This window comes from Melanerpes formicivorus, unplaced genomic scaffold (genome assembly GCF_026170545.1).
Source record: "Melanerpes formicivorus ecotype bairdi unplaced genomic scaffold, bMelFor1.0.p_v2 SCAF_7, whole genome shotgun sequence".
Classification (NCBI taxonomy): Eukaryota; Metazoa; Chordata; class Aves; order Piciformes; family Picidae; genus Melanerpes; species Melanerpes formicivorus.
In genome coordinates this window covers 25,143,190-25,166,875 of record NW_027142359.1, presented here as the reverse complement: position 1 = coordinate 25,166,875, position 23,686 = coordinate 25,143,190, and positions in this window count along the sequence as shown.

The following is a 23,686-nucleotide window of genomic DNA, read 5'->3' as shown; positions in this document are numbered from 1 at the left end:
CATTCTTAATGGGTTTGTGGGAAAGGCCTGGCCTGCCTTTCCATCTGTACCTTCTGCTGGCTCCCCTCTCCAGCACTGCCTCCCCATACGACATTCCCTTGAATTATTTAGACTGGTAAATCTTCCTGCATCTCACATCTTTAGTCCATCTGTTAGCCAGGGCTTTGCCTTTATAGGAACTGTCCTTTATGCATGCCGGCATCTGTCAACAGTACACTTGCCTCTTTTATTCATGATCTTCCGTGGGAGATGGTACAAGCTGCAGAAATGCCTCATTTCTGGTATGCATTTCATTTTAATGGAAGATTACATGACTGGGGCCCATTTTATTACTTCTTGCCCTGCACATTCATCCATCACGAGCCCCATTTGCTGAGCCTGCACTGGGACGGCAGCCATCAGCCTGCTCACGCCGGATTCCTCCCGTGCCGCTCTCTCCCCCCCTGCGGGCTGGGGAGGAAACGCGCCGCGATCGAGGAGGGGAAGGTTAGCAAAGGGGAAGCAATCCGCCGCCGGGGCTCTGCCTTCCGCCAGAGCGGTGCCTAGAGCCAAGCAGGTTCTGGGAAACGGGCCTGGGAACCTGACCGGTCTCACCCTGCCGCCTGTCCCCTGCACCCCTATTCACCTTCACACGGGCTCTTTCCCACCCGCTCCTCCGATGGGTGCTGGAGGCGTGGCTGGTACATCAGGGCTCTTTGGGAAGACCCTGCGACCAGCATGCTCCCTCTCTCCCTGTGCTCCAGCGATTCCCCATTCCCTGACCAGCCCGCTCCTCTCCTCCCTTGCACACCCATAACTGCACCCCCCAGCACCAGCAGCAACATAAATAAGATCAATGTGATCCAGCAGTGGTAATTAAACTGCCGGTGGTATTTGCAGACTCTCTCTCTCCTAAGGAAGGTTGCATACAATTAGTGAAAACATTTTGGACTGGGAACAGTGCCAGTTTGCCCTGTCCTTTCTTTCAACTCCCACAGAAACTTGAGGACCCCTGATTATTCTCCAGACTGCAAAAACAAAACCCCAGTAAAAACATTCCACTTCTACACTGCATTCCCCTGAATTGTGCCACGAAGCTGTGAGCAGGCTCAGAGGTGCCAGAGATGAAGGCGACCACTTCAGGGATGTGGGCGAAGACACTGAGGTGCTGGAGCATGTCCAGAGAAGGCCAAGGAACCTGGTGAAGGAGAACAGGTCCAGTGAGGAGCAGCTGAGGGAATTGAGGTTGTTTGGTCTGGAGAAGTGGAGGCTGAGGGGAGACCCTTCTCTCTACAACTCCCTGAAAGGAAGCTGGAGCTAGGTAGGAGTTGGCCTTCTCTCCCTAGCAACAAGTGATAGAATGAGAGGTACCTCGAGTTGCACCTGGGGGACCTTAGATTGGATGTTAGAAGAAACTTCTTCACTGGAAGGGTTCTCTAACACTGGAATAGGCTTCACAGGGAGAGGGTTGAATCCCCATCCCTGGAGATGTTTCAAAGAGGCAGAGACGTGGTGCTGAGGAACATGATTTAGTATCAGACTTGTTAGATAATGGTTGGACTTGATGATCTTAAAGGTATTTTCCAACTGAAACAAATCTATAAGTCTATGCTCTTTCCCAGCCCCCAGTCTTCATGCATCATGAGACACAGGTTGCCATTTTAACCCAGAAAGCAATGACTGTCCTCAAAAATGCCAGCCACAAGGCCTTTCCTTAAGGATAACTGCTTTACCACCTTGTTCTCTTGAGAAGGTTGCACTGTTTCCACCAAAGACACACTCTGAAAGGTCAACCCTGGTGTCTGATCAGGAAAACAAATACTTCTAACTTGGTTAGGAAACCAGTTTTAAATGAAGTAATGTATGGCAGTCCTCATCTAAGACTCCAACTCAGTCCTTGGTGGGCTCAAAGCATGGAAAATCTGAAGCATAGCTATCCAAAGCATGGAAAACCTGAACCACGATCATCACTTTTGGCTGAGACGCCAGTTCTGGCTGGGGAAGGAAAAGGAGCAGCTTTAGGATGACAATGGAAAAGTCTGACTGAGGAAAAGTCACTACTCTTGTGCAACTTGCAGTATTAGTACATACTTTAAAACATAGGACAAAGATTACCATAAATAATGTGTTATCAGCCACAGTGGATATTGAAGGAGGGAGAACCCAAACAAGAAAAAATACTTCAGTAAACTGTGTCCAAACAGGATGAGCTGGAAGAGGCTGAGCAGCTCCTGAAGGCGAGGGACAAGCCCTCACCAGCACCCACTCCTACACACACGCACAGTGCTTTGGAGTTGGAGGAGAAACCTGCGAGTAAGAGCTACTCACCCAGCAGGCAGGAGGAAGCAATACCACGCGAGTCCCATATGGTAAGAGAAACCAGCAAGAGCCTGGGGAACCAGCTGTAGCAGAGGCTAAGGGAAGCAGAGGAAAGATGCTCAGATATGTTTCATGAGGTTGCTTTGCTACACAGTCACTGTAATTTTAGTTTAATATTCAGAGTTACCTTAACTCTGCTCTCAGCACCAGCAGATAGTTCCCATAGTGTAACTAGTCCACCCCGACAGCATGACTCAGCAATTTCCTTTCAGAAATCAATGAGAACAAATGAAAATTTAATACATTCTCCAGACAACCCAACTCCCTTCTCTCCCCCATGGTAAATAAATAATGTGCTAGTCAAATGATGGATGGAGTGCTCAGAGATCAGCAGCCGAGTGCTGGTAGGGGTTGGGCCGGTCGGTGAAGTGGAGATGTGGGCTAGTGCAGGATGAGGTGGTGGCCATGGGTGATTTGAACACATGAAGCTGGAAGTGAGACAGGAGGTATCTGGTTGAGGCAGGAAGGGGGCATGGAGCACACTGGGCTGTCTCATTACGGGTTGATGCACAGAGGTTTCTCCCCCACAGGCACAGCTGGATCGAAAGCACGGTGCTGACAATGAGAAAATAAATAAATAAAGCAAACGCAACTAATTAAACTGCTTTTGTCTTCAGCAAGTTTTGGACCAGGAGATTTTGTTGCATGAGGCAGGTGATTTTGGCCTGTCTGGGAGGATGTGGATGGAGGTGGAAGAGAAAGGTCTGGAGAATCTTCAGCCTGCACAGGAGAGGGACAAATGAATGCAGATGCAACACAGGCCTGCTGGAGCGAAAGGTGAAGGCAAGTGAAAAAGTGAGTCTGGAGGTAAAGCTCTAGGGAGGGGGAACCTGATCACAACCATCAACTGGACAGGAAAGGGATGAGGTTTCTTTCTTGCTCCCCAGTTTGGGAGGTCTTGCACAAGCTGTAGTCTGGGGCACAGGCTTGCTAAGGAATTACATTTTACCTCCAACAAGTGAGGTCGAGGCAGGGCTCTTGAAGACAAATCTGGGATGCACTGAAGAAACAACCATCTACCTAAATCTCACAAAGCTTGTGGTGGACAGGACAGATGGTGGTTGCCAGGAACATTAACCTAGGCCAGATCTCCATGTCTTCTTTAGGACAAGCAATTGCATTCATTAACTTGTATTAATCCACACCTTCACACCCAGGTCTAGGAGCATAAGGGAGTGCTGCTGGTCCATTCCTCCCTGTGAGACACCAAACTAACACAATGTCTGTCCCTCCCAGATGCGAGGTCCCAGCTGGTATGTGTGGTTCCAATCACACCCCCCTCTTCTGCACCATGCAGCTCTGGTTTTTGATCCTGTTGAACTTCAGGATGCAGAAACAACAGTGCCTGCTCCGCCTCGTCCCACAGCTCTGCTTATCTGCTGAGCCGACTGTGTACCTCCTTATCTCTGGGGAGAGCCTCTGTGTAAATATTGCTGTAAATTCTTTGGCTTCCCTTCCAAGCAGTGCTGCTCTTTAATGCCTTCCTTGTAAGACCTGCTTGCCCTACCCCAAGCCATTAGCTGTAACAGGACGTTAATAAGGAGGGGGTTTGGTATCTCTCAGGGATGTTGACCTCTTTCACTAGAAGCAAGGCACCCATTACAGAGCAATGATAAATCACAAGCCTTCCACTCCTTCCCCAGCAGGCACTTCTTTGCATGCATAAACACACACAAGAGAGGAGCACACGCTCCCTGCAGTAACTCTGGCAACACCCAAAACCCTGCCAAGCCAATGTGCACAGGACCTGGGGCCTCCCCAGGCCATCCCCATCAGCTGTTCCCTGCCTCCATGCATCCACACTGCACAAGGCACCCTCCAGCCTCTGGATCCCGGTCCTTCCACATCCTTTGCATGGGTCTTGGCTACATCCATACATAACTCTCAGACCAATGAACCAGAGAGTCAACACTTCAAAACATGGTGCTGCCAAAGACACCATGGATCTTCACACAGAACTAGGTGGACACTCGATAGGCCAGGGCAGGACAGAGATCAACACTGTAGTTCTTCCAGGATGGGGCAGCAGCTGTGTCCCCATTGCCTCCACCAGCCATGCTGGCTCCTCAAGGCTGCATGGGACAGAGCACAGACCCTACTCAAAGCTTTCCTAAGCAGGCAGCATTTCTCCAGACAGGTTGTTCTCCATTCTGTTGAGAAGCTATTGTATTTAATGTTGAATGCTAACTGAGCTGAACCAGTAAGGAAGACACAGCAAGCCCTGTAACCGAGGTCTAAGGGAATGGGACACACCAGCAAGGACCTCTGGACATCACCAAACTCGGGCTGCCACCATCCCTGTCCACAAGCGCTCTGCTCTGCCCGAACCTGAATCTAGGCTCAGAACTATAGACCAGTAAAGAGAGACACCAAACCTCCAGCAATTTTCCTGACACCATTTAACACCTGGGGTGTATTTTTCACTCTGACAATCAGTTCTTAAAAACCTTTTCTCTTTTTTTTTTTTCCACTAGGTTTTTGGACATAAAAATCAAAACTACAGTTGGAGACCTTGCTGGCTCAGGGCCTTCAGATGCAGCCTTTGGTAGCTGACAACCATGTTGTTTTCAGCACTGTTCTTTAAGCAAGAAAGAGAAAGGGGGGGGGAGGTAGGGGGAGGGAAGACAAAAGCACCAAAAGCAAAAAAAAAATTTGGCTGAAAATTGACATGTTCTGAGAAAAACTTCTGCTCTGGCAGGAAGGAATTAAAAAGAACCAAACAACAAACCAAGGCCTGTTTGACAGAGAATTGCTTTTGACAGCAAACTATTGACCAGGTCTAACAAGCAGGCTCAGACCTGTTAGAGAAGGAGCACACAGGTTCCCTCATCCAGCCCACAGCCCACTTGTAGTGCAGGAGTGTTGAGCTGAGCTGGCCACAGTCAGCCTTAACAGCCAATTTGCTTTCAACCCGTGGTGACGGAGCTGGAGAGCTTCCGAGCACCACGCACATCCTCGCCTGGGGGTCGTGCTCCCGTGCAGCAGTTTGAGCTGGGGAATGGAGCATCTTCCCGGCATGCCCTCCTCTCTGCTCGTAAACAGCCTCCTCCTCTCACAGCCAGCTCTGCTCATCCTTTAATTACGTTAAGGGAAGGTTTCTGCTGAGTCCAGCACAAAGCTCGATGCAAGGCAGCGTGAGAGAAGCAGGGGCTCCTCCTGGTCCTGGCCTTGCTCATCTATCTCATCCTGATGCTCTGCCTCAGTTTCCATAGTTTAACAAGAGTGCTTCTCACTCTCCTGGGGAGCAGCCACGTGCTGTTGGTATCATCTGCTTGGAGTTAAATACTAACCTACCCTCGTGGCAACAATTTTTGCTCTGTTTGAACAAACAAATTCAAAAAGGCCCAAACCATCACCAGAGCAACAAGTCTAATCAGAGCACATCGTGAGGATTGAAAGGATGGATCCAAACTGCTGGGGATTGTTCAGCCTGGAGAAGAGGAAGCTGAGGAGGCATCTCATTGCTGTCTACAACTACGTGAAAGGAGGTTGCAGCAAGGTGGAGGTTGACCTTTTTTTCCCAAGTAACAAGTGATAGGATGAGAGGAAATGGACTCAGGTTGCACCAGGGGAGACTTAGGTTGTATATTAGGAAAAATTTCTTCACCAAAAGGGTCATTGGGCACTGGAACAGGCTGCCCAGGGGAGTGGTGGAGTCACTATCCTTGGAGGTGTTTAAAAGATGTTTGGATGAGGAGCTTAGGGGGAATGATGTTGTGTACAGGGAGATGTTAGGTTGGGTGTGATGATCTTATGACCTTCTACAACCAGGCAATTCTATGATTCTGTGGATGGATGGAAAAATCTCCTCCATTTCTCTGCCCTGCTGCCATGGGGCCAAGCATGGCAGTTTCCCCCGCTGCTCTGCCGCAGCTGCAGTGTTGAAAACTCCACCACTTTTCTGTACTCAACTCACCTCCCTCCTGCCAGCTCAAGGGCTCTGGCTCCCTGGGGCTGTCATTAATCGGTTGTGATCAGAGGTCGGCTATAACCCTTTCACAGCAGCCTCTTGACTTCACTCTCACCCTGGGGGATGCACTCAGGGACAGAGCAAGCAGCATGTTGAAATATGGCTTTTTGCCTTCCCCCCTCCCCCCCCCTTTTCCCCTCCCATACTGTAAAGCCCTTGCTGTCATCTGAGCAAGGAGCTATTCACACTTGTGACACACAGCCAAGAATCAGGGCTCTCTCACTCCAGACTCCGCAGCTGGTAACTGACCTTGGGCAAAGGGCTCTATTTCTCTGTGCCTTGGTCTTCTGTGACACTTAAAAAAAAAAAATGAAAGAGAGAAAAGAGGAAGAGAGGGATTGTGTTCCTAATGTGGGTGCTGGCTCAAATGATGAGACCTTGAGGGAAGAGTCTGGCTCCAACAGCATTGGGAAGCCACGTCACCAGTTCTTGGTGGCACAGAGAGATCCCAAGCTGTGAGATGGGAAAGCACAGGCTGACCATGAGAGCCAGGCCGGGCAAGGCTCCAGGCTGACCATAAGAGCCAGGCTGGGCAAGGCTCAGCAACCCTGTACTGAGCACAGTTGTCGCTGGATCACTCTGCAAATGGGGAGGCGACTGTAGGGAGTTCACTGTGGGATCAAGCTCCATCCAACTCACTTTCACAAGGAGCACACACACTCAAAGCAGGCAAATCATAAAGTCTAGATCAAGCAGCTCTATGAGGGCTAAGGTAACTCCAGCTATATCTGACTGCAAAGAAGAAGCCCAGAGGCAAAGCCCCCCATGCTCTGAACCTGCAGCTACCTCACCGCAAGACCTTTTTGCTTCATTGGTGTCCTACTTGGAGCAATTTTGCAGAGGAAAATCCCTCTACCAAGAAGCAACACAACACCACCCGGGCTTCAACTGGGTACTAATGCAATGTAAATACCACAAAGCCACCAGGGAGGCAAACCCACTTCACTCTTCCACATGGTAAGATGCTTCTAAATGGGTAGCTCATTTGGCAGACTATTCCCAGCCACGATGAGAGGAATGCTAAGGACATAGGCTCTTCTAACCACCACTGGTAAATTGATGGGAGGTGGGTTCCACACAAGCCCATGCAATGAAGACCCATGGATCAAACTCTCTTCATCTGTTCTCCTGCGATTTCCTGGCAGGCAACAATATGCTCAAGTGATGATGAGGTGCATCCAATCTCCTGCTAGTGAGAGATGGTTTTCCATTTGAGGCCAAGGCTTTGAGATGCCCATAAAGGCAGGCCTCCAGCCTAATGTGAAAGAAATCCTTTTACATCTCATTACACAGAGGGGTAAATCATCCCATGTTAACTCATCCATTCTTCTCATCCCCTCTGCTGAACTGAATTTGGATGGCTGAGAGAACCTGGAAGAGAGGACCCTGTGGGGAGAAGCCAGCAGCAGAGACGTCTGCTAGGCCATTCTCTCTGCCCTCCTCATGGTGCCTGAGGTTTCTCAGCCTCTTGCTGCCAGCTCACAGCGTGAAGATGCAGCAAAAGCATCCTCCAGTTAAGCACTCTGGTGGCAGACAGCTGAAGTATTTGGGTGTCATAAGAATATAGATGTGTTGTCACCTATCTACATGTCCAACTGCACAGCCAGATCTCAGTGAGTAAGACCTAGAAGGTTTTAACCCAACTCCATGGACAATTGGACCCTTACCAAGAGCTTTGTCTCTCCTGGACACTTAAAATTGCACCAGTGAGAGGAAGGCAGCACCATCCCCATTGTGGGGCAAGGGAAACAGTGGGTACCACTGGGCTCTGGTGACAGAGCTGGAAAATGATGTCCTGACATACCTGTAGCTTTGAAATCCATCTTTTCTGACATCTCTGAGTGCTGCTGCAGGCAGCAGAGGAGCTCAGAAGCAGGTTAGGCAGCAGAGGGGAATTCCACTTGAGTTCAGTATAAGTATGAGGACTTCAGATGGGAACTTGCACCAAAGACAGGTTCATACTTGGGAAAACATCAGGCATGGTATCTGCTGGAGTCAGGGACCCTCAACAAGAGATGGGGAAGGAAGGCCTCAGCACATGGTCAAGCACAAAAGTCCTTCTGGAGACATTAATGCTGTAAATAAGTGAAGTCCTGGGTTACTGGTGGCTTGGACATTTGAGGACAAAGGCAGAGATCAAGGGGCATTCAGTGCCAGGATGGCTCAGGATTCTGGAGATCTCTCTCCATATTGGAGCAGGAAAAGGAGGAACTAGAGAAGGCAGTAGGAGGGGTGAAGGCCAAGCAGAAGCACTCCGTTATGGATGGACAAAGACGAAGCATAAGATGCTAGGACCAGCTGGGAAAGCGATGGTAGCTGCAAATTCCACCTGGGAAGACAGATCAGCACACATTAACTCTTTCCACTCACACAGCTCTTCCATGAAAGTGTAATTGGAGTTGCTGGAGTCAGATGCTGGTTTTAGGAGGTGTGCAATAGAGTTGATAGGATTCTTCATTGTAGCTCTTCTCAACTCTCCCAACTGGTAGGAAAAACACAGAAGGCAAAGCTGCTGCACATTATCTCCTTGCAGTATACAAATATTTGATCATCTGTACACATCTGGAAGCCAGTGGAGTTCAGCACCAGCTGCACATCCCCATGGGTTTTTGAAAAATGAGGGCATTTTTATAGCCAGGACCTTTGGGAATCATTTAAGCTCTGATCCCCAGGAAGCCTTAGCATGGGTTAACTCCCACTGAGCTGAGTGCATCAGCAGGCAGGGATCACTGGGACCTGAACAGAAGTGCAGGATCTCCCTCCCAAGCAGAGAGAATTTGAGCTTTTTAACAAAAACTTTCTGTTCTGGCCACATTGACTTCACTTGAATTCCTGACCTGGAGACAAGCCCTGAGCAGGTGCCCTCAGGAGACCACTTCATAGTCCAGCCACCAAGTACTGGAGCATGACATAGCCTCTGGATCAGACTTTGAACCTGAATGCAGACTCCAGCCTCAAAACAGCATGTTTGGGCCACCTCTCCTGCTTACATTAGTACCAGTTGCTTGGCCCCTGGAAAGTTAGCCTTGTTCTGTGTCAGAGCTTAGCTTTCCAGAGCTGGCTTTGAACGCTTTGGTCCCTGGAGCCTCGCCTGAGCTGTCACCAAAGTGAGGGGGAAGGAGAAATGTACTGTCAGGAAACGTAATCTCTGAAAAGTGCAGAGATCCAACTGTGGGAGGATTTACAGGAGTTCAAAACTAAGGGACGCCAGGAAAGACAGCTAAATAAACACATAGATCATGCTTCTTGAAAGCTGATGTCAAGATCATATAAAATCAACTCGATTATAGGAGCAGACAGGTGGCGATTGGTGCAACCCCTACGCGTCGTGTCCTGGAGCCTTCGTCTGGCCCTGTCCACTGGAAAGAGCACCCAGCAGATGTTTTCCTGATTATAAATGCTGTATAATTTATAATCCACAGCCCTGCACTTAAAACAACCATGGAGCTGTGGGGAGGCCAAGGGTGGGGAGGCCATGTCTTTCCCATCCATTAACGCAACTAGTCCCCACCGCTTCCCAGTGACACAGGGAACAGACTATTCCCATGACGTCTTAGGGGCTGGGTGCTCTCAGCAGCAAGCACGGGGTACCTTAGAGAACAGGTCTGATGCCATCAAGATAGCATCATAGAATCAATAAGGTTGGAAAAGACCTCAAAGATCATCGAGTCCAACCTGTCACCACAGACCTCATGACAACTAAACCATGGCACCAAGTGCCACGTCCAATCCCCTCTTGAACACCTCCAGGGATGGTGACTCCACCACCTCTCTGTGCAGCCCATTCCAACAGCTAACAACTCTCTGTGAAGAACTTTTCCCTCACCTTGAGCCTAAACTTCCCCTGGTGCAGCTTGAGACTGTGTCCTCTTGTTCTGGTGCTGGTTGCCTGGGAGAAGAGACCAACCCCCTCCTGGCTACAACCTCCCTTCAGGTAGTTGTAGACAGCAATAAGGTCTCTCCTGAGCCTTCTCTTCTTCAGGCTAAACAACCCCAGCTCCCTCAGCCTCTCCTCACATGGCTTGTGCTCACGGCCTCTCACCTCTTGCCTTTGAATCCTGCTTCAGAATCACCAGGAATGTTCACCATGAAATGGCAGCAGAAGAGTGATGCTCCCAAGAAGAAAAATTGCTCTCAATGCTGTGCCAGGCTTGGCCAAGGACAGTCGTAGGCTCTCTTTTGTCCTATTCTCCCACTTCAGAAGTTGACTGAGTCTTGCCAAGGCATCCGTTAGAAGTCAGCAAGTGTTACGGCTCACATCACTCAGAGTTTGGAGAATAGCAGCTAGAAGTGGAAAACCCATCACTTCCTCCCCCCTTAGAAAAATCATATCTAGGGGCCCACAAGGGAGAGCAATGAGCTATAAAAGTGCTCTGAAAGTCTCTCCTCATCTTGGCACAAAATGCTGCTCTGGGCTTTGCTAGCAAAGGAAATTCAGTACCTCGAATGCCTGGTTTCAGAGACAATAAACTGACTTGCTCCTGGCCAGCTGAAATTGCTCCAGCAATCCCAAGGGCCTGATGTTCCTCAGCAGATCTCACTGCCTGCTCTTTGCCAACGGCCAATGCCACGTGCCCTGTGCTGGACACAGAGTCCTTCCCCCACTGTCACTCTGTCAGGGACATGCTCCCTGACGAGATGCATAGAACAGCACCAAGAGGGAGATTTCCACCCAAGAGCCAGAAGACTTGATAGGGTCTTTCACAGAGCTGCCTCAGGTGATTTCAGGCTTGTGTGCGAGCAAGACGGCTGTCTTTAGGTGACAAAAGTTGGCTCCCAATTTACAGTCTGTTACTGGAGGTGAGCTGATCGATCCACCATGGGCTAGAAGGACTTTGCATCTTAACTTGTGCTAACCCAGTGCTCCCTGCCCACATTCCCATGGGGAGGAAAGTGGAGTAGTTGCAGACAGCACACCTCAACTTGCAGCACTAACCTTCTCCAAGGAATTCCCACCGAGGCTGGGAAAGCTGGTGAAATCATGCCGAGGCCAAGGGAAGGGCAGGCTGCACAGCGTGGGGCTCAGCCCGCGGCCCTCCACCTGAGCCGCCCCCCGCCCGGGGAAACCCGGCTGCAGGCAGCCCAAGCCAACAGTCTCCGACCCCCCTCTAGTGGCTATAAAACATAGCAAAGTTCACGGCCCCTTCTCACAGCTCAGCGCAGGCTCCGAGTGCTGGCACACAGCGTCTGGGGTGCCCGCACAAGGCAAAAGGAGGGCTCTGGATCAGGACAACGATGCTCGTCCCAGCTCCTGGTCCCAAAGGACTCTCCAGCCCTGCTGCAGGGAGGATGCTGAGTGATAGAGGAAAGGTTATACCAGGACCACTTCCCATCCTACCTCCTCCATTAATCAGATGCCAAAAACCCCCCAAAATAAAAGCACAGATCCTCATCTGAGTCCCCATAAGAAAAGCCACTGGAGGCAATGTCCCTACACAGGACAGTCCTGTGTGACTCTCAGCCTGCTCTGGAACAAGGGACATATTTGGGGCGTGCAGCTGTACCCAAGGGCAGGGTTGACCATTCCCCTGCTCAACCCCAAAGACACAGTTGGTCTCCGTGGACAATGTTGCAGCCACCTTCAACTTGGTCAGGTAAAAGCAACCACCAGGCATCACATTCCTGTTATAAGGCCCAGAGGAGACCCCAGTCTTTGATCCTGAAAGGACATGACCTGGAGAGAGAATCCTCCCATTAGAAACTAGCAGCCCCGGGATAACATAGCAGAGAGGCAACAGCATCTTCTGATAGCTTCTTTCTCCATCCACAAGAATCATAGAATTGTTAAGGTTGGAAGAGACCTCTAAGTTCAGCAAGTCCAGCTGTCCACCATGACCACTAAACCTTGTCCCAAAGTGTCACATCTATACATTTTTTGACCTCCCCCAGGGACAGTGCCTCTACCACCCCCCTAGGCAGCCTGTTCCAATGCCTGATCACTCTTTCAGTTACAAAAATTTTCCTAATATCCAACCTAAACCTCCTGTGGTGCAACTTCAGAGCATTTCCTCTTGTCCTGTGACTAGCTAACTTGGGAGAACAGACCAACACCCACCTCACCACAACCTCCTTTCAGGTGGTTGTAGAGGATGAAAGAGGGACCAAAGCTGGATTCAGAAGAAGCTTTAGGCAACAACCAGTGCAGCTGCATCAGCAGGATTATCAAGAACATCTCCGCAGGGCCAGGCTCCCAAATCCCAAGAGGCTCTTTCTGCCGCAGCACACACACTTCCATGTATGTCCTCCCAAAGAGGCCTGCCAGCTATGTACCCCTCCAGCATTCCTGAAGTTCATGTTCTGATGGCACAGTGAGCACTGAACTAGACACAAAACGATTGCCCTAATAAGCTCTGTAAGACACACTGCTGCTTTCCAGCTTGGTTCCCAAGGAAAGCAGCTTATGCAATTTCTCTGTAGGCCTGTGTGTTCCAGTCACTTTGGAACCTGTCAGCTAATTTTAACCCAATTTAGCAGAGAGACAGAAATCTCAGATAATTTTAGTTTCCCTAGGCTGTCAGCTAAAGGACAGACACCTTCTTAGTGTCCTCCCTCAAGCAAAGGCTGCAGCATGAGCTCAACCTCTTACTAGGCACCAGAGACTTGCCATGGCTTCAACAAGCAACCCAGTGCAGGAAAGGAGGTTTATGTGGGCTCCCATCCCCCACTCAACCTCAAGATAAACCGGTGGGAAAGCTGCCTTTCTTGCCTCACTTCACAGAATCACAGAGACTGGAAGAGACCTCAAAAGATCATCCAGTCCAAACCTTTGGCCAGAGCAGGATCATCTGCACCAGATCACACAGGAAAGCATCCAGGCAGTTTTCATTATCTCCAGAGAGGGAGACTCCACAACCCCCCTGGGCAGCCTGTTCCAGTGCTCTGTCACCCTTACAGTGAAACAATCTTTCCTCCTGTTTCCATGGAACTTCCTCTGCCTCAACTTCCACCCGTTGCCCCTTGTCCTGTCATTGGGCATCACCAAGCAGAGCCTGACTCCATCCTCGTGGCACTCATCCTTTACATATTTCTGAACATGAATGAGGTCACCCCTCAGGCTCCTCCTCTCCAAGCTAAAGAGACCCAGCTCCCTCAGTCTCTCCTCATAAAGATGTTCCACCCTAAACCCCATCACACTCCCATTTTCTCTGAGCAGTTTGGTTCTTTATACCCCAGGCTTCCTGTAAATTAAAAGAAAAAGTAAAAAAGGTTCAGTTTCCTTTGGCCACTGGCTGCACTTCACCACCACTGACAGAACAACTTGAGAGTGCTTTTTCACTAGAAATTAAGCTGCTGCTATTTTTTCCTCTTTAGTTACCCCTCCCCCCTCTAGAGAAGGGCAAGAAAATCCATTGAGCATTTTCAGACAAAAGTGGATAAAATCTGATGAAATAAAAGACAACTCAGTCACATTTGGATGGAAGAAACATCATACCAGCTACAGACAGCTGGCACCTGCCAAACAGCTGACCTTGGAAGTTCAGGCCAGGTTCATCATGCACAGTACAGACAAGGATTTAATATAAAAGATTCAGCTATATATAGGAACAGATCCATTTTAATTCTTTAAAGCAAAATCCAGAAGAGAAGCTTTTGAGGAGCCAGGAGGTTTGGTAGCCAGCACACCCCTGCAGCATCAAAATGCTGATGATGCAGGAGAGCCTCAAGGATGGAGCTCAGGAAGCTGCTCTGGGGTACATGGGGTGAGATCACAGTTAGTGGTCAGCTCTCAAAACACCCTCTGCTTGTGTTTGGCTGTGGCTGTCAAGATGAAATTAATCTTGCCTGGGCAGTCAAAGTTTGGATCTGCCTACAGTAGCCCTTAATGAAAAATGCACAGTGGCAAGCATTGGAAAATCCCTGACACTCAGCACCAGAGGGTACATTTAAATAATTCCATGAATATAGATCAATAAAACTAATGTACTTAGAGCTGCTGTGGGAAGTATTCAAACTAGAATAAAAGTCAGCTTGTATTATGAAGCCTTGCATTAATTTTTACCACCTATTGTTTTACATATTCAATTAATCTTAGTCGGCAGATAGCAACTCACACATGACATTAAAAGCACAAGGCGTGGGGATCTGTACTAGAGGCCCCAGACATCTTCATAACCAAGAGTCAACTTGGAGGAAGGCTTCACTACTGCCTGCCTGCAGTCTTGTGGGTAGGCCACCATGTGGGCTGGAGACAAGAGAGGAGAGCTACAGACCTTGAAATCTCCCTGTGGACCCTCCAAGACAGCACACATCTTTGAGGACTTCTGCAGAGGAGGACCTCAATGCATCAAGAACAGGAACTTGATGCCCAGGAACTTTGTTCTGAGAAGGGCCATAAAAATGATCAGAGGACTGGAAGCCCTGCCATATGCAAAAAGGCTGAGACAACTGGGTTCAAAGAAGGCTCAGGGGAGACCTTATTACCGTGGATTAATACATAAAGGGTGGCTATCAGGAGGATGGAGATTCTTGTTTTACAAGGATTCCTATGGAAAAGACATGGGGCAATGAATACAAGTTACTGCTGGAGAGATTCCAGAAGAAAATGTTTCACTATGAGAACAGTGAGACATTGGAATCATCTCCCGAGTTAAGCAGTGGATTCCCCTACACTTGACAGTTTGAAGATTCAGTTTAACAGGTGCTGGGCCATCTCATTTCAACTACACTATCACCTGAAAAGTTTGGACCAGGTGATCCTTGGGGTCCCTTCCAACCTGGCATTCTGTGTTTCTGTGAACTGTGGGAAGAAGCACCGTCACAACAGAGCTGGAGATTACATGAAGACCTACAGAGTAAGCATCCTTGGACATTTGCTTGTGATTCAGTATCAGCCCAAAAAGGAGAGGAGGTGTGAGATAACCTGCAAGGTTGGATTAAAAGCCCTTCCAAGTCTTTGTGGGGCCGGTGTGCCAAGATCTATCACCGGCACCACTCTCACTTGGCTGCAGGAAAAAGCTGTTCATTGAACAGTCATTCTACAGAGGCCTCCAGTGCATTTGGAACAGAAATCTGTTGAACCTAATAAAATGTTACATTACATGACTAGGCCATCAAACCAATTAGTCTAAAAGCTGTAGGCTTGGACTTGCCAGCCCCTGCATTTTCAAAAACAGCTCCTACCTTGGGCCACTTTGCATGGACCTGAGACCCCTTAACACCACGTGGCCGTCAATATTTGAGTGCCCTGCACTGCTGTGAAATCAGATCAGCCTCAATGCGGGGCATCTGAATCCATCAACATCTGTGGAAAGGTCAGCCAAGGTGACTGAGGGAAGAAGACGCTAAGAGCTCTCTGCCTCATGGAGCTACAGAGGATTGGAGGTCTTGACTCCAGCCAGATGCTCTTCTCAATAGGGCCTAGTCCATCAAAACATCTGATCACAACCTTTTTACCTCTCTGACCTTCTAGAGCATCATTTCTGGATGGACTGTCCCACTCTTCGGAGGAGGATAGGATGGGATGGGATGGGATGGGATGGGATGGGACGGGATGGGATGGGATAGGATAGGATAGAATAGGATAGGATAGGACAGGACAGGACAGGACAGGACAGAACAGGACAGGACAGGACCAGATTGGAAGAGACCTTTGAGATCACTGAGTCCAACCTATTATCCAACACAATCTAAGCAACTAAACCATGGCACCAAGCACCCCATCCAGTCTCTTCCTAAACACCTCCAGTGATGGTGACTCCACCACCTCTCTGGGCAGCACTTTCCAATGGCCACTCTTTCTATGAAGAACTTCTTCCTAACATCCAGCCTAAACCTCCCCTGGTGCAGCTTGAGACTGTGTTCTCTTGTTCTGGTGCTGGTTGCCTGGGAGAAGAGACCAACCCCCACCTGGCTACAACCTCAGACATACAGATGTCAAGCAGACAGATACATCACTGCTGGTCCCACCACCACCACACAATTAATTAAATGGGTTTGGGTCTCTTCCTTCAGGAAAGGCTGTAACCTTTATTGGCACTGTGGCTGCTGTGACATTCATTGAGCTGACAGTGGCCTGAGCAAGCAGCTTGCTGTGATGAACCTGGCACAGGACTGTTGCTCTGCTCTCAGTCACCGGGCAGGAGAGCGCCTTGCATGGGTGCAGCAATCTGCAGTCACTGGCATGTCACTGCTGGTGCCAGCTGTCCTCACGGCTGCTCTTGGTGTTTCACTTCTGACTTACTCAGCACTTTACAACCCAGCACTGGGTCATTGACCTGAACAACAGCACACCGTACATCATGAGCAAACTGAATTCAACACCTGCAGAGGAGCCCTATATAGCAGTCTCAAAAGAGAAAAGGAGAAAAGGAAAAGGGAAGGCAAAAAGGAAAAGGAAAGGGAAGGCAAAAGGGAAAAGGAAAGGGAAGGCAAAAGGGAAAAGGAAAGGGAAGGCAAAAGGGAAAAGGAAAGGGAAGGCAAAAAGGAAAAGGAAAGGAAAGGCAAAAAGGAAAAGGAAAGGAAAGGCAAAAAGGAAAAGGAAAGGAAAGGCAAAAAGGAAAAGGAAAGGAAAGGCAAAAAGGAAAAGGAAAGGAAAGGCAAAAAGGAAAAGGAAAGGAAAGGCAAAAAGGAAAAGGAAAGGAAAGGCAAAAAGGAAAAGGAAAGGCAAGGCAAAAAGGAAAAGGAAAGGCAAGGCAAAAAGGAAAAGGAAAGGCAAAAAGGAAAAGGAAAGGCAAAAAGGAAAAGGAAAGGCAAAAAGGAAAAGGAAAGGCAAAAAGGAAAAGGAAAGGCAAAAAGGAAAAGGAAAGGCAAAAAGGAAAAGGAAAGGCAAAAAGGAAAAGGAAAGGCAAAAAGGAAAAGGAAAGGCAAAAAGGAAAAGGAAAGGCAAAAAGGAAAAGGAAAGGCAAAAAAGGAAAAGGAAAGGCAAAAAGGAAAAGAAAAGGCAAAAAGGAAAAGAAAAGGCAAAAAGGAAAAGAAAAGGCAAAAAGGAAAAGAAAAGGCAAAAAGGAAAAGAAAAGGCAAAAAGGAAAAGAAAAGGCAAAAAGGAAAAGAAAAGGCAAAAAGGAAAAGAAAAGGCAAAAAGGAAAAGAAAAGGCAAAAAGGAAAAGAAAAGGCAAAAAGGAAAAGAAAAGGCAAAAAGGAAAAGAAAAGGCAAAAAGGAAAAAAGGAAAAGGAAAAAGGAAAAAAGGAAAAGGAAAAAGGAAAAAAAGGAAAAAAGGAAAAGGAAAAAAGGAAAAAAGGAAAAGGAAAAAGGAAAAAAGAAAAAAGGAAAAGGAAAAAGGAAAAGAAAAGGAAAAGGAAAAAGGAAAAGAAAAGGAAAAAAGGAAAAGAAAAAGAAAAGGAAAAAAGGAAAAAAGGAAAAGGAAAAAGGAAAAGAAAAGGAAAAGGAAAAAGGAAAAGAAAAGGAAAAGGAAAAAGGAAAATAAAAGGAAAAGGAAAAAAGAAAAAGGAAAAGGAAAAAAGGAAAAGAAAAAGGAAAAGGAAAAGAAAAAGGAAAAGGAAAAGAAAAGGAAAAAAGGAAAAGGAAAAGGAAAGAAGAGAAGAGAAGAGAAGAGAAGAGAAGAGAAGAGAAGAGAAGAGAAGAGAAGAGAAGAGAAGAGAAGAGAAGAGAAGAGAAGAGAAGAGAAGAGAAGAGAAGAGAAGAGAAGAGAAGAGAAGAGAAGAGAAGAGAAGAGAAGAGAAGAGAAGAGAAGAGAAGAGAAGAGAAGAGAAGAGAAGAGAAGAGAAGAGAAGAGAAGAGAAGAGAAGAGAAAAAACCCCAAAAATCCCCACACACAACCACAAACACCACCAAAAAAACCCTTCACACATCACCAAACACAGCATCCAGCGAACAGAGGGCACGGTTGATAGAGATCTATGTTAGCCTATTAATAACACGATGCTAGGCTTGCATCTGGACTCATTTCACTTGTATATTAATCATGTAAGTTTTATATAATAAGCCCTGTGTGTTGCCACAAGGTAGGACACCCCTGTTCCCACATGGCAGCTTTAATGACTTTGCAAGGCTAACAAAGCTCTGCTTTCTGAAAGGAGGCTGGAGTTGGGTCCCTACCAAAGAGAGCTTCTCAGGAGGTAATAAAACACCAAGGAGATGCTATCTAGTGGATTCGGAGCGTTTCACTCCCTTGAAAGTCAAGTCGACAGCTGATTTAAAGTTTCCAGCTAGGTCATACAAAAGTCAACCGCAGCTGCATCCAGCCAGGTTCAGAGTTTGAATATTTATGGTGTCAATCTGAAATCCAGATAACCACAAATATTCTAAACCCATTAACTCCCCCCCCCACCTCGACGAGAGGAGAAAGCTCTCTGGACATTAATGCCCATATTGCTGGGGTTACCATGGGATCACGGGCAGAGGGTTGTGGGGTTTTTCTTCTGTTTCTTTTTCTCTTCTTCTTTTTTCCTGTCTGTCTAAGTGCAGGTTGTGACGCATTGATGGCGATGTGTCAGGCGCTTCCCGCCACATCAGCCTGCCTTCCAGGAAAGCCAGCGTGGGCACCACGTGAGTGGAGCTGGGCTGGTTGGAAGCACCGAGACACTCGAGCGTTCAGGTCAAATCCAGTCCCCGAGGGAGTTGCCTGATAAATTGCAGTCATCACTGCACTGCAGTGCAGAAGTGCAAGGCAATAATCATCGCACGCTGGCCAGCAGAGCTGCCCACAGTGCAGCTGCGCAGCGAGGCAAGCAGGTCCCCAAGTGCAAGGGATCTCACCCAGATGAAGCAATCTCGCTCCTTTGTCCTACCCACAGAGTATGCTCCCCTCCAGGACTCCATGGACAATGGATGTAGGTCCAGGTATCCCAGGGCTGAGATGCAGCACATTTACAAGAGGACACAGTCTCAAGCTGTGCCAGGGGAGGTTTAGGCTGGATGTTAGGAAGAAGTTCTTCACAGAAAGAGTGATTAGCCATTGGAATGGGCTGCCCAGGGGGGTGGTGGAGTCACCATCACTGAAGGCATTTAGGAAGAGATTGGAAGGGATGTTTGGTGCCATGGTTTAGTTGATTAGATAGTGTTGGATGCTAGGTTGGACTCAATGATCTCAAAGGTCTCTTCCAACCTGGTTAATTCTATTCTATTCTATTTAGGAGGGCAGGAGGTAACAGACTCCAGACCAGATGCAAAATGAGCTGTTGGGAAGGACAATGAGTACTCTGAATGGCAGCAGGGATGGCAGGAAAGTTCTCCTCCATCAAAAATCACAAGCTGCTGAGAGGCACCTTCCTGGTGGGCCTCAATGGGCTGCACTGGAGCCAGAGCCTCCCTGCGAGAACTCTCCCTGTGCCACCGTCAAGCAAGACAGAACCAGCAAGGTCCACTTGAGGACTGGATCCAAGAGAGAATTAAACACCAGGTCCTCCAAAGAAGAGACAAGATTTGAGCATATGACCAGCACACTCCATCCCATCACAGGTAGAGCAGCTCCCCAAGGGAGATGTAAAGTTGAAGTGGGGCAGCAGGCGATGTCAAGATAAACAAATAAATAAAGGACAAAGCAGCAAACACAGAGGCTCTTCCTCTGGATTATCTGAGCCTGAGCAGGGTTGGCATCCCAGCAGAGAGACTCTTGCTGAACAGAGCTGCACGAGGACCAGAGATCTCCTTCCCTAGCCACCCACCAGTTGGATCAAGCTGAGGAATCACATTATTGTGACACGCTGGCCCTCAGGGAAGGCTGTGCCTGAAGCATGGTACAGATCCTTCTGCAGACATCCCACAGCATGCAAAATACCCCAGTGGGTTAGAACAAGGGTTTCATGAACAGGAATGTGCAGTCATACCCCAGACAGGAGCCATCCCAGGAGATCTTGGCACATTGCCTCTGGCCTCTCTACAAAAGCTCGTGAAGAAATCAATCTCAGAGCTTTCAGTGGTACTTTTGCATCTCCGTTGGCAACTTGGACAGCACATCCACAATGTCAGCTGTTAACCCAGTCTTTATGAGTTGTCCATAAAGTTGTTCTCTGTCCATAAAGACTTGGAAGAAAGTTTTTCTGAAAGAGAGAAGAGGTGCTGCTGGTTAACTAATGTGCTGAGGAGACCTTTGCGCAGTTGGTAGGTATGTGCAAGCTGAGGAGCTGTCGACAAATACCCGGAGCAGCACACAGGGCATGCACCGGCAGCAGCATCCCACATTTTGACACGGCCGCTACAGGGACAGCTCCACACAGATGTGTGCTGGAACAGTTCTGCAACACATCTGCTGGTGCTTGCCAGAGCCATGAGGAGCTCAAGGCATTTGCCAACTCCTGGGAGGTGCTACGGCAAGGTTGCGGGTACCTCAGCCAAAAGGAAGCCACAGGATGCTGGCAAGAAGGGCAGAGCAACTTGAGCTAAGAGCAGAACCAGAGTGAACTGAAGGGGTTTATTCTGGCAAATAACTTCCCATGCAGAAATATCCCCCTAAAGACCAAGCTGAATCTTCCTCTGCTGCTGGAGAAGAGTTAGTGCCCCTTGGTGAGTTTTAGGAGGATTAGTACAAGTATTAGAGTCAAAAATAGGTTTGTAGCTGTCCTCGTGGACATGCAGGAACATGCCTAAATATAACATTAATTTCCATATGTCATCCAAATGGCTGCTTAATAAAAGCAGGGACTGAAACAACGTGAAATGCAGTTTTCCCATCAACTCACATGGACTACAGTGAGCACCACACTGCATAAACAAAGCAGCTCCAGGTGAAGTGAGCAAAGTTGCTGCGGGTTGGAAACATTTTGCTTTTACCACCTTAATTCAGGTGTTTGGAAGTGAGGCTGCTATCCTTTTGCTGCACCAGCTACCACTGTCTACAACTGCCTGAAGGGAGGTTGTAGCCAGGTGGGGGTTGGTCTTTTCTCCCAGGCAACCAGCACCAGAACAAGAAGACACAGTCTCAAGCTGCACCAGGGGAGGTTTATGAAAAAGTCATAGAATCACAGAACCCTAGAATCATTTTGGTTGGAAAAGACCTTTGAGATCATCAAGTCCAGCCATTCTCTAGCTCTACCAAGTCTGGTTTAGGCTGGATGTTAGGAAGAAGTTCTTCATAGGAAGAGTGACTGGCCATTGGAATGGGCTGCCCAGGGAGGTGGTGGAGTCACCATCACTGGAGGTGTTTAGGAAGAGACTGGATGGGGTGCTTGGTGCCATGATTTAGTTGATTAGATAGGGTTGGATGCTAGGTTGGTCTCGATGATCTCAAAGGTCTTTTCCAACCTGGTCTATCCTATCCTATCCTATCCTATCCTATCCTATCCTATCCTATCCTATCCTATCCTATCCTATCCTATCCTATCAAGCAGCTTTGGGAATGGTCTCTACTGACATGTTGTTAGATGCTACGAATTGCACCAGTTCTTTGGTGCTGTTTTAGGTCATTGAGATACAATGATGAACCTGGGAGGTTCAAGCAGGTGAGATGTCTTTGAAGAGAAAGGCAGGCAGAAATTGTGCAGCACTAAATCATTCTACCTGCTGCACGATTGTGAAATTACGTTGAAAATGGATTCATCTGAGAGGAAAAGGAAGTTTGTTCCCTCCACCATAACAGCAATTTGCAATGTTGATACACATCTCTATTTTGACACATTTGCAGGGCAAAGTTAAGCTTGAGTGGGTGGTGGAAGTCATTCTGGGTGATAATGAAGAAGCAATAATTATAAGGCAAAAGGGGGAATTGGCTGGATACCTTAATTATGCATTTCCAGACTTTCTAAACATTAAAGGCATCTTACTAAATCAGGATGCTGGTTTTTAGAAAGGAAGATGTTATTGTGTGGCTGGAGTGCCATCAGGAGAGTGCAAGGAAATACCAGCATGCAGCATGTAGTAACACCTTGTACCTTTTGGGCTCAGCAACATTTGGGAGGAGAATTTTCTCTGTTCTCCCCTTGCAACAAGCAGCACCACTACCAAGATTCACCAGGGTTACCTGCTCAGGAAGCAAAGCAGAACAGTGACAGGTCGCCTGGACCTCAAGCTTCAGCCCCTCAGGTGGAGTGTTTTCCGTAGGCGCTTACAGAAGGGTCAAGTTATCCTCAGCAGCTGAAGAGCTCATATTTGGGAGGATGCCAGAAATAGCATTCCAGTCCTGTTAAAACAGATCACATACTTACTCCGTTCTATCAAACAGTTACTGGGAACTGAAAGATTTTGGGTGGGTTTTTTTTTTCCTCTTAAAAATAAGAAGCCTCCACTTCAACTTTAAAAGAAATGCTTCCATCTTCTAATTCTCAATTTCCACTTGAAGCAAATCCCCAGCTCCAAAACAAAATGCTGCTTCCAGGCCAAAACTTCTTCCCCAAAAGAGACTGTTTCAGGTCAAGCCAAAACATTTTTTTGGACCTGCCAGCAAATTTAGCAGCGCAATTCTTTGTGCTGCTGTAATTAGTATGAATGGGCTTCCTTAGCACCATTGTTTGGGGAGCAGCTGTGCTGCTTTGATGAATACCCATATTTTTGTATGTCACTTACATTTGCTATGGGCTGTTCAGAAAGTTTCAAATCATGGAGCAGAACAGAAACAATCTCAAAACGGCTAACAAAGAGGAAAGACAGGGATCTTGTCAAGGGACGTGGGACAAGGACTCGCAAGACCAAACTTCAGCTCTTGGCTTGGCCAAAGACCGAGCTGGGCAAGTGAAAAATTACACTTTAGCTGGCAAGCAAAAGTGCTCTGAAATGAAATAACTTGCCAGTTTGCTTGTTTAAATGCCAAGGCTTTCCACCTCACAACTGTGCTACCTACTCATCTACTGTGGCAGCAGATGAAAAAATGTTCCACTGTCATTCCGCACATACAAACAGGGAGAAGGGGAGATTCAGTAACAGAGCCACAGAAGAGCCACAGAAGAGCCACAGAAGAGCCACAGAAGAGCCACAGAAGAGCCACAGAAGAGCCACAGAAGAGCCACAGAAGAGCCACAGAAGAGCCACAGAAGAGCCACAGAAGTGCCACAGAATCATCCACCGAATCATCACCCAATCATCCCAGAATGTTAGGGGCTGGAAGGGACCATGGAAGATCATTCAGCCTCCAACCCCCCCGCCAGAGCAGGATCACCTATACCGGATCACGCAGGAACGCATCCAAGTGGGGTTTGAATATAGCATCAAAATACTTCTTGGATCACTCCTGACTCCTTCACCTTGAAGGCTCTTCACACTGAAATGTTTTAATTCTGCAAAATCAAAATGTCTAGCTGCAATATTTCTGATCCCAGCAGTTCAGTTTTCCTCGTCTTGAAATGTCTTGTGCTTCAAATTCAATTAAAATGACATTTGAAAAGAAGCATTTCAGTGACAGCACTTATTACTAAATATCAACCAAAACATCCGTGCTATTGTTCTATCAAAAAAAAATCTATTAATTATCCAGTATGAAATGCTGTGTTTCCTTTTGGCTCTCAGTTCAGTTGTAAGCCCTCAAATGCTTG